Genomic DNA, 10,826 nt, shown 5'->3' with positions numbered 1-10,826 from the left:
AAATCAGTCTTTGCTTAAACACGTGTGCACTTTCTTATGCAATGAGAAATTCCAGTGAGTAATTCGTCGTCCGTGCTTGCAGCAGTGGTGCCTTTGTATACATACAAATCTGTAGACCTCGTAACTAAATTTTTCATGACATCCATGACCACGGTAATAGCAGCTGCACTTGCCCCATTACTGCAGCCATGCATTGATCCTATTACGTACAACCCCTGAGTAGACAAGTTAAGCCGATTGGCACGACCAATTCAATTCCGTAATATAGGCTTAGTTGTCATGAAAAGTTGACCCTTGAGTATATTTTTATAATAGGTCATTAAGGCCGTCAGAGCGAGTTCACGCCTTTATATGCTAGACAATCATCTCACAACATGCCCTTACTAAGCAAAGGAAAGCTCCTAAAATTCAAAGGCCTAAAATTGATTGGGTTTTCGCAGTTACCTTGCATGCAGCGTGCTTCGTAAATTATAGGTTCAATCAAAGTCCCTGCTTTGAGGTGTCGCACTGGGTGGCACCTAACTAAGGAAGGTTTCATTTAGCCGCCAGGTCGAAGCAATTATTATTATTATTATTATTATTATTATTATTATTATTATTATTATTATTATTACTATTATTATACACAGCAAATACAAACACACAGTGAAATAGGGGAGAGAAAATGTCTCCTACAGCTGCAAAACGTGCATACTTTGTTACACTTGCACACATTACTTTAAAAGGGTGCTATCATTGTCGCTCACTTCCCTCGAAAAGTGTGGTGGGTTGGGCTAGTTGGACACGATGATAGTTAAAGAGGGAGAACAGAACGACGACAAAGGAACTACGTTTCCTGCTTGTACCGTTGTCGTTGTTGTGTTCTTGTGCTATAACTATCATCATTTTCACCTTCACAGAATAATTATTTCAAGCTCTTTAGCCTTCCTTTTCCAAATTCTTGCCGTACGATCGACAGCGTCGATTGAAGCGTTCATAGTGCTCTAAATAAGACGTGTGAAAAAAATCGCAGCTTATTCACGAAGTGAATGATGGTGAGTGGGCGAAGCTCTTTAACCCGCACACATTCCCACTTTTTGTTCTTTTCTCTTTTCTTTCTTTTCGTGACCATGAAAAAGGGAATCGTGACAGAGTGCGTCTTGTAGCTCTTGGGGCGCAGCAGCGAAAGAAACGGCGTTCCATGAGTGCACCCGCGATCATAGTTCTCTTCTTCTACCTACGGTGAGCGCGCTCACAGCGGGTGCTCCCAACCAGTACAACGGATATCGGTAAGACAAGGCTCGACCCGAGAGTGCTTTGGCCCTAAAAACTTGAGGCGTGGCCGTACTAGACAGGCACGCAGGAGAAGCATCCGGGTGCCTCTTTTGTCTGACCATGGCTGTAGAAAAGGAAGAACACTATTACGGGACCCATTTTAGCACGCTCATCAATTATATTTCAATTTATATTTTTGTCTCTAAGCTTAATACATGCTGATAAAATGGCTTCTGCGATCCTATTCCTGTCCAATTCCCCTTGCTGGGTATGTGCCATAAATATGAATCGTGAGGGTAATGACCATTGCCACGATTTCCCTCTGTTCTTGCGGAGCAAGCTGGTGAGCTTGGGCTAATGTGCGATTTTCCCAGCACACAACTGTGATTGTGAGCAACATGGACTTGGAGCCATCGGTCGGGAAAGTCCGCTACCGAAGGTAAGACACCTAAAGCAAGTTTAGTTCAAGTGTACGGCCATCGCATATGATCGACGTGCAACGACTGTCAGCCATAGGTCGTCAAGAAATTCGGAGCTTACTCAGACTCACTCAAGAATTATATTTCCTTTAGGTATACCACAGACTCATACTAATTTTTTAGCCCATAGTGTTTCTTGGGATACTTGAAAGCAGAAAAAATGGTCTGTCTGTCTGTCTGTCTGTATGTATGTATGTATGTATGTATGTATGTATGTATGTATGTATGTATGTATGTATGTATGTATGTATGTTACATGATTCAGCCACCCGGCTGGAGTTTAAGCACTTACTAAACGCGCAGCTATTCTGATCTGGTGGCAGCCTTCATACTTATTTAGATTGTCGATCAAAAAGCAAATATTACGCATGTATGAGGCGCAACACCAACACGCAGGTTTTGGGGTGGTGTTTTTTTAAAAGATACATGTATGTAGTTAAGCTTGTGATCATTAAGTTTGTGATGATAAGTTTGTTCCGAAAAGCCTGACCAGCTGCGAGCGCTCTTGCGTCTCGATTATCTCTTCGAGTGTATTGTGAACACCAAGCTTGAAAAGCTTTACAGTGCGAGTTCTTACAGGCAAGCCGAGGGCAAGCTTGAAGACCTCTTTTATGAGGACATTGAGCTTACGCTCCTGTGCAACTTGCCAATTATGCATGGCCACCGAGTACGAAAGGTGGCAGAGCCCAAACGCATGTATGATGCGGATGAGATTAGCTTTCTTGATTCCCTGTGTCTGTTGGAGATCCTCCAGATGAGATGGAAAGCACTTTCCGTCTTGGTAGTGATATGCCTGAGTGCAGCTCCGTTAGTGCCGCTGGACTCGATATTCATGCCCAATATTCGGAGCGAATCCACTCTGGGCACTGGGAACCCGTCACAAGTTAAAAGGCATATTTCAGTTTGAGACGCAGGTTTCTAGTCATGGCGGCCACCACCCCAGGCTATTTTTTTGTAAAGCAGAAGTTCATGTTTCGATGGGGAGCATCTGAGACCGGTGGGACGTAGGAAACGTTCGGTCACATCGATTGCGTGCTGCATGGGTTTTTCAACTTGACCATCGCTCCGGCCGGTGCACCAGATGGTTATATCATCTGCATAGATGGTATGATTTATTCCTTGAACCTCCCTGAGTTCTTCCGAGAGCCCGATAATGACAATTTTAAATAATGTTGGTGAAATCACTGCGCCCTGAGGTGTGGCGCGTGAACCGAGGTTGATATGTCGTGAGGTATATCACCTCGATATGCCCTTCGATCTTGAGTTTGGTAGTTCTCTGGCTAAGAAAGGATGTCACGAAGTCGTAGACCCTCTTCCCTAGCCCTAGGCTGGCAATAGACTGGAGAATGAATTCGTGAAAAATGTTGTCCAAAGCCTTCCCCAGGTCTAATACAAAGATGGCTCTGGTATTTCAAGTGCTCCGGTCGATGATGTGATGCTTTATTAGCTTGATGGCGTCCTGTGTCGAGAGGCCAGCTCTGAAACCATTCATATTGTGGGCGTACACGTCATTGGTCTCGAGGTGCACCTTGAGGCTGTTCAGGAGGGCATACTCTGCGACCTTACAGACACAGGAAGTTAAATCGGTTTGAGATTATGTATACCTGAAGCTTTACCGCGTTTCGGAATCGGTACCACGTAGGCCATCTTCTACTGTGCGGAGACCTCCCCACGGCGCCACACCCCATTATTCTTTTGCTTGAGGAATTCGATGGAGTCATCATGAAGGTTCTTGAGCATCTTATTAGTTATGCCATCAGGGTCAGGGGCGGATTTGCCATTTAGCGAAAAGAGAGCCTGTCGGATCTCAGCCACAAGTCCTGGTCCAACTCAGCACGCTATACCCCTCGTAGGGTGGTCACTGTGGTCAAATATGCTATCGGTAGGATCCTTATAATTTTTCGGAACCAATGAACACTCGACGAAAAAAATTGGCAGATCCCGCTTACAGTGGGAATCAATGATATGCGAAGCACGAATGAGAAATGTTAATATGTCCCTTTAAAATCAACACAACGTTACGAAGTGGAGGTAAATGATGCCGTACATGACTTCTGTGTCTTGATTATCAACTTTGGATGTGTAGTTTACCTTCGTCATCTATTCACATCACGTGATATCAAATTTATTATGTGAAAAGCTAGCGAAATGGCCGCCAGCATGCTAGGAGCGTGGTATTTTGTCATGTCCTTGCATGACACGCGTGTCAGGATTAATTATCGTGTTTGCACCAGTGATATAATTCGTCATTCATTCTCGTCACGTAGCACTAAGTTTGGTACTTGTGGAGCTAGCAAAACGGCTGCGAGCGCATCATAAAGGACCCAGTATACTCCAATGTAGTGCTGAGGCGCGCTCACGCTGGAAACAGCGACTCTACGTTAGCAAAACGCGAGCACTCTATATTCTGACGCCAGCCGCGACCAGCATCCGTCGGCGTGGCCTGATGGCCACCGGCGCGAAATGCGACATGCTGCATTTCGCGCCGATACGTTACCCAGACAGCACTGCGTCTCCCTTTTTTTCGGGACGGAGGGACACTGGACGCGCTGAAATGTGCATGTGTCAAAGACACAGCGCGGCGCACGCCAGCAAGTATATGGCAGGACCGGTGCCTGGCGTGTCCACGCTGGCGTGATGCGATGAACTCTGGCGAGTACGTGCACCGCGTCACGTCGAAATATTTTGGGTCTTTTACTGTGGCATGTGGTCATGTTCTCACATGACACCCATCTCATGATTATCATGTTTGCACCGGTCACATACCTTCGTCATTTATTTGCGTCACGTAATACCAAATTTGGCATATGTGAAGCTAGCAAAAGGGCCGCGAGCGCATCATCAGTGTAGCATGCAATCAGGTTGTTACATGACAAGCATGTCGTGATTATCATGTTTGGATGTCTCATTTACCTTTGTCATCCGTTCGCGTCGCGTAATACCAAGTTTGGTACATTTGAAGCTAGCGAAACGGTCACCGGCGCATCATGAGAGTGGCATGTAGTCATGTGGTTACATGACACACATCTCATGTTTATTAGGTTGGCACCAGTATCATACCTTGATCATCCATTTATGTCTCGTAATACCAAATTTTGTATAATTGAAGCTAGCGAAACGGCCCCCCGCGCATCATGAACGTGGCATATAGTCATGTTGTTACATTACACACATCTCATGATTATTATGTTTGCACCAGTCACATGTACAGTCATGTCATGTACAGTCATGTCATGCCGTACAGTCATGTCATACCATACCAAGTTTGGTATCAATACTATTGTCGAAACGACCAGGAGAGCTAAAAGTCGTAGGCGGCTCGATAGATAGATAGATAGATAGATAGATAGATAGATAGATAGATAGATAGATAGATAGATAGATAGATAGATAGATAGATAGATAGATAGATAGATAGATAGATAGATAGATAGATAGATAGATAGATAGACAGACAGACAGACAGACAGACAGACAGACAGACAGACAGACAGATGACAGACAGACAGACAGACAGACAGACAGACAGACAGACAGATAGATAGATAGATAGATAGATAGATAGATAGATAGATAGATAGATAGATAGATAGATAGATAGATAGATAGATAGATAGATAGATAGATAGATAGATACGATGAAAGTCGCCGAAGTTCGGAAAAAAATGCTTCGTATATAAAAAGCGCGTCCACGCACCTTAATTTAGTACTGTTTGTCGACGCTCAACAACAAATGCCTTCTACAAACACGATGAAACGCGCACGAGTGCATGCAGCAACAGCGATGGGAGCGTCGACGTCACTAGGGAAGGATGCAGTAGCGTCACCTGACTTTTTCTGCGCTAGATGGCACGCCCGAACCCTCCCGTTCGTACCACTCGGATGTTCGTTCTAGTTCACTATCCTCCAGAGGAAACATGTGTGTTGCATGGGTAGATCCCCTTCTGTTGGCCTCCACCAGAGTGAAGTGCTCCAGCGCAGAGTTCGTGGGTCACTCCTAATCCGCCAATAGATGATTCCATTACAAAATGAGGTGCTATCCACGAAAAAGCGGGTGTTTCTTATTCCGCGCTCATGATGCGGCGCTATGAACCAAAAAGCGCTTGCTGACGTTATGATGCTGCAACCTCGCAGTAGCCCTGGGCTCTGCGCAAGCTTATGCTTCTCGACGGCACTGCCAGAGGGCGTCCGTATCTGACGCAGAGTCTCTATTTTATCGATGCCGGCCAGATTCAGCCGATTCAACTTATCATAGAATAGATGCTGCCTCAGGCCAATGCGAGTGGCCGCGGATGAAACCAGGACTCATGTACTACAGCCAGACCAAGACCATCACATTTCGACGACATTTCCCGCCAAGCACGCAGATACGTTGCCAATTTTTTAGGGGCGAAGCTCCTTTTGATCGAGACTTTTTCCTGGGTGTTAACGTCGGCGTTCTGTGCCGTACATAGCCGCCGTTCATGGCGACGATGATGCTGACGATGAAGAACATGCGCAATAAAGACGGCACAGTAGGCTCTGTTTGCCATCATGGCACCGCGTATGCAAGGTACCTACTATACGCCATGAAAATGAGGATGTCGTTGATGACGACGAAGATGGTGACGATCACGGACTACGTCTGGCTTGTGCAGTAGATGACGTCACGATATGCTCCACGATGCATTTTGTGTGCCTGGAAGCAACCAACCAATAACCACCAGGAGAACGTGCCCAGACCTCATCTTTGCCAACTTCAGGTTCGATCTGGACCACAAAGCAGTGATATTGAAGGCGAAACATAATTCACAACTCAACATAACATACCAGCTATGACCGTTTGACATTGTATGTAACTGTACACCACCTCTCACTTATTTACATGCTTGAGTGGTCAAATTCATGGGTGATTTATGGTAACACCAAACTTCCCCACTGCTTCGCCCACTCATCATCATTCACTTTGAGGATATGCCGTGATTTTTTTCATCTGGACTCACCCCGACTCATTATCACCAAAATATTACTCCTCAGACGTACTAAGACTCAAAATGCCGAGTCTGGATGCGTTTGGGAGTCAACTCGTGACTGCGGTGGCTTATAATAAGCATCGCGGACCATGGTGTCAGTACTCTTTGACACCAATATGTCGTATCATCAGTGATCTATATCGCGCCTTTCCATGCCGTACCTTCAAATACTAGATATCAGTGGTTGCTTGTCAGTCAGAACCACTATGCTTAAAGATATAACTCGTGCACGATGTATTTATTCATATCTTTCTACGTTTGTTTATAGGTAACGGGGAGACGTCCGAACTCACGCCTCGTATGCTGAGGCAGTGTAGAAATGAGGTGACATTACAATTATTATAACGATAATCTTGAATACAATAAGTCAACTAATGAAATGTGGAGCTCACTCATACTCACGCAAGAAATATATTTCATCCGCATGGCTCACTAGAACTCACCAAAATTCTCCCTTCCGGGACTCCCTTGGACTAAGACTAACCAGAATTCAATCAGGCTCACTCGGCCTCAAACTCATGACAATATTACTCGCGTGGGCCCAATTAGACTCAGACTCGCAGCTCAATATGATTTTGAGTGTTCGTGAGAGAAGCACTGTCGCAGATTCAGCTGTTCTTTGGCATGTTGGGACATTAGAAGCTACAACACCTGAAAAACGTCTCCGAGTTCTATTGAGTGATGTAAAGTTCGCCACATCCGCCGTGGTGGCGATCACTGCAGCCGTATGGCTACGCGTGAGCCGCGCAAATGACGAAGGCCAGTGCGACACTTCGACCAGGCGCCTTCTTGTCCAGGTAAAAAGAAGGGTGAAGCACCATGAATATTTTACGGACCTCTTTAAAGGAGACTTCAACTTTGACTTCTCCTTTGAAGGAGAGGTCAAGTCTTGATCTTTTTATTTCTCCAGAATTCCCGAAATGGGTGGTATGGTCACCATCGCAGTTTTCAAACGTGCTACAATGTGTCGCTTCCGGGAAGCGTTGCTTTGGTTTCCCCATTTGGCCCAGATGAGTCAACCATGGCAGCTTCGCAGCCATGGCCGAATCTGGGATAATCGTAGTATTGTCTGCGGTTTATAATATACCGTCGTACAAATGACTTAATACAGTTAATATAGTGCTTTAATAGACTGATCTCCGGACTCTCGATGCATTAGATGTTCATTAGAAATTGCCTAATTGTCGCATCTGATTTCGATTTGTTGAATGTCAGCTGCTTTTTGGTGTTTCCGGGATTCTGTAAGTTCACTCTCGGTCAGACCGATGAGCTATCCTTCAGATAGTAGTTATTTTGACGTATTGTGTAAGGTCTGAAGGTTGACAAGCTTTTGAGATCCTTTGTTGCCTTGAACTGCTAGCAAAAAGTCTCCACTACAAATTCTAGTGGTCTTTCACCATGTTTTAAGACGATACCGTTAAAGTGTTCATTTCGCGGAAAATTCGGTGTTGTCGGCGCCTTGGTTGTGAGCGGAAAATCGGCCTTGTATGCCAGCGAAAATAGAATGTAGGGGCCAACGAAGAAATATGAAATATCCTAGGTTTGAGTGGGATCGGGAATTTGAACCTGCGACCCTTCTGTATCACACGTTGCGTTTAGCCGTTTGGCCACCATGAGTATATTTTCTGTCATATATTCAAATGTTCGGCTATTTGCATACAGCATTTAGCGTCAGTGGTACGCACTTTGGCGCACATGTGACACTTTTTATTTGATTTTTCCACGTGTTAGCCAACATATGCAGTAATAGTCACTTTTTTTTTGCTCTGCGCAGTTTTTCACTGGTTATATGGGTCTCTTCTGAAAAACAAACCGGGTGAAAAATCAATGCTTGTCTGCGGCAGCTTTCTTCTCGTGCTTTGCATTCATATTTGTTCCCGCTCGGTTCCAACTTTCTTGACGATGAACAACCAACTCGCCCGCACACTCACGTTTTTTTTGTATATCAATTAAATAACGAGCAAACCGGTTGACTTAAAACTCGATTATAAACTTCCATAGCTATAGCAAATATATGAACACTCTTGATGACTCTTTGATAACATCTTCTGCCCATGTCACAAAGGTCCCGTTAATTAGGGAGGCGATCGCTGGGCTAATTCCAAGGGCCGAAGTATCGGCCCCCCGAACCGCACCACGAAAACGTGGACAATTTAGAAGTGGTCCTTTTTGGCGCACCAGCGGACGCCGGCTGTGGCCCAAAGAACAAGTCAGAGCTGAGAGTCGATAAACAAAACAAAATTATATTCTCAAAATTGGCAGATCCAAAACAATACACAAGTATGCAAACTCCACAATAGTTGAGTACAATACATCACCAGTCAAACAACGTATTACACAGTACAATCAGCCACACTCGAAACAACAGACACAGACACCATACGCACTACAATGCAGTCGCATGCATTGAACATCCAAGACACTTAAAGACTAAAAAGATAAAAAACCTATTCACACCAAAGTTCTTGGAACAAAAGTCTGGATGATACTCTTCCGAGAATCACTCACTCAAAGTCCAGCGTTGTGGTCGTTCCGCTGCCCCCGAAGTTTCTTTTCCAGGAAACCTCGCCGAAGTTTCTCTTCCAGGAAACCTCGCGTCTTCAATTGGCCACTCTCCAAGCTTCAAACTTCGACAGAAACACGTCGGCTTCACACACGCAGCTGTTGCCACGCGTCTTCGCTCGATCGTGGTAAACACACACTCTTGCCTGTAGCTCGAGTCGTCACCCCTCAGGTGGAAATTATCTTCTTCTCCTGCTTTGTCTCTACGGACAAAACCTTCGCCGACTACACGGCGGAATCCCTACGCGCTCTGGCGCTAACTTCCATCTTCTCCTGATCTCTCACCTCGGCTGCTCCATTAAATGCCTTCCGCGCGAGAATCCAGAAAGTTCTCGTCATTTCGTCGGCGCGATACGCAGCGAAGGCTGGGGAGAGGGCGAGACGGTTCGAATGCTGTCCGCGACAGATGACTCAACCCGGCCTCACCACACCCCTTTCCATCTAGAACATTCGAGTGCTTGCTCGACCGCCATTGTGGGGTGAGGAGGTTCGTCGGCGAGCCTACGCTTCCGGGAGGGGAGGGTCGCGTGCCCCGGGGAGTCCTTGGATGCTTGTTTTCTACTTTTTTTTTCTTTTTCCGTTGACCTCGCGGCGTCTCTCCCACGCGTTATCGCAAGAATTTGGCGGCGCGCCCATTTTGAGCGCTCGTTCTGTGACACTGCCCCCCACTTTAAGAATATTATCTCATAATATTTAAAACCACACAAACGAGCGCGAACAGTCACCACACACTCTGAAAGACTGTAACACAACCCTTCGCTCATGACACTTCACATTCACAATAGATCGCTCAATACAACTGTACATTGCAATTCAATCTCACAACACATAGAGTATAGCCACAGGTACATGAATACAATGCCCCATCACATATTCCAAACAATACAAATATACAAAGCTCTCATTACCACAATTGTACCATACTATACATCACATCACCACAACAAACATTTTGATTCGCTCGACATACAGTTCTGATACAGGATAACAAGAACATTAACACAACATATGGCACTCAGCCCTGCCAAACACATTCCGATTTGACCTCAGCACCTATCCTGTGCATTTCGAGCGGCGCTTGCGCCCTTTCTTACGGTGCTCTCTCGATCTCCTCTTATTCTTTTTGCTCGTTTTGTTCCGGCGAGCCCTTTCCAACGACGGTATCTGAGGCGCCGTCTCAGCCATCGTTGTCACTTCCGACACTGCTAACGGGTCATGACACTCAACCGATCCTGCCCAGTTACTCACCCGCTTGTTCACGTCCCGACATTTTGCCTGGCTGGCCAACTCCGGCACCTTTACACGGTCGGTCGGTTGAGGTCGTGCCGACGTTAGTCCAGCTGCCCAGTATGTGAACTCATTCAACACGATCATCTTCTCATTCACTGTCTCTTGCGCCGTGGCTTCACCTTGGGCTCTAGTGAGATCCGTCACGGGATGCTCCTCCACTCTATCTCGCGGTCGCTAGGTTGGCGAGTGCTCTACCTTAGGGTCTTCTCCAAAACATTCCGGATCATTC

Source organism: Rhipicephalus microplus, chromosome 1 (assembly GCF_043290135.1).
Source record: "Rhipicephalus microplus isolate Deutch F79 chromosome 1, USDA_Rmic, whole genome shotgun sequence".
NCBI classification, from domain to species: Eukaryota; Metazoa; Arthropoda; class Arachnida; order Ixodida; family Ixodidae; genus Rhipicephalus; species Rhipicephalus microplus.
The sequence above is the reverse complement of the archived record's forward strand: the minus strand, read 5'-3'. Positions refer to the sequence as shown.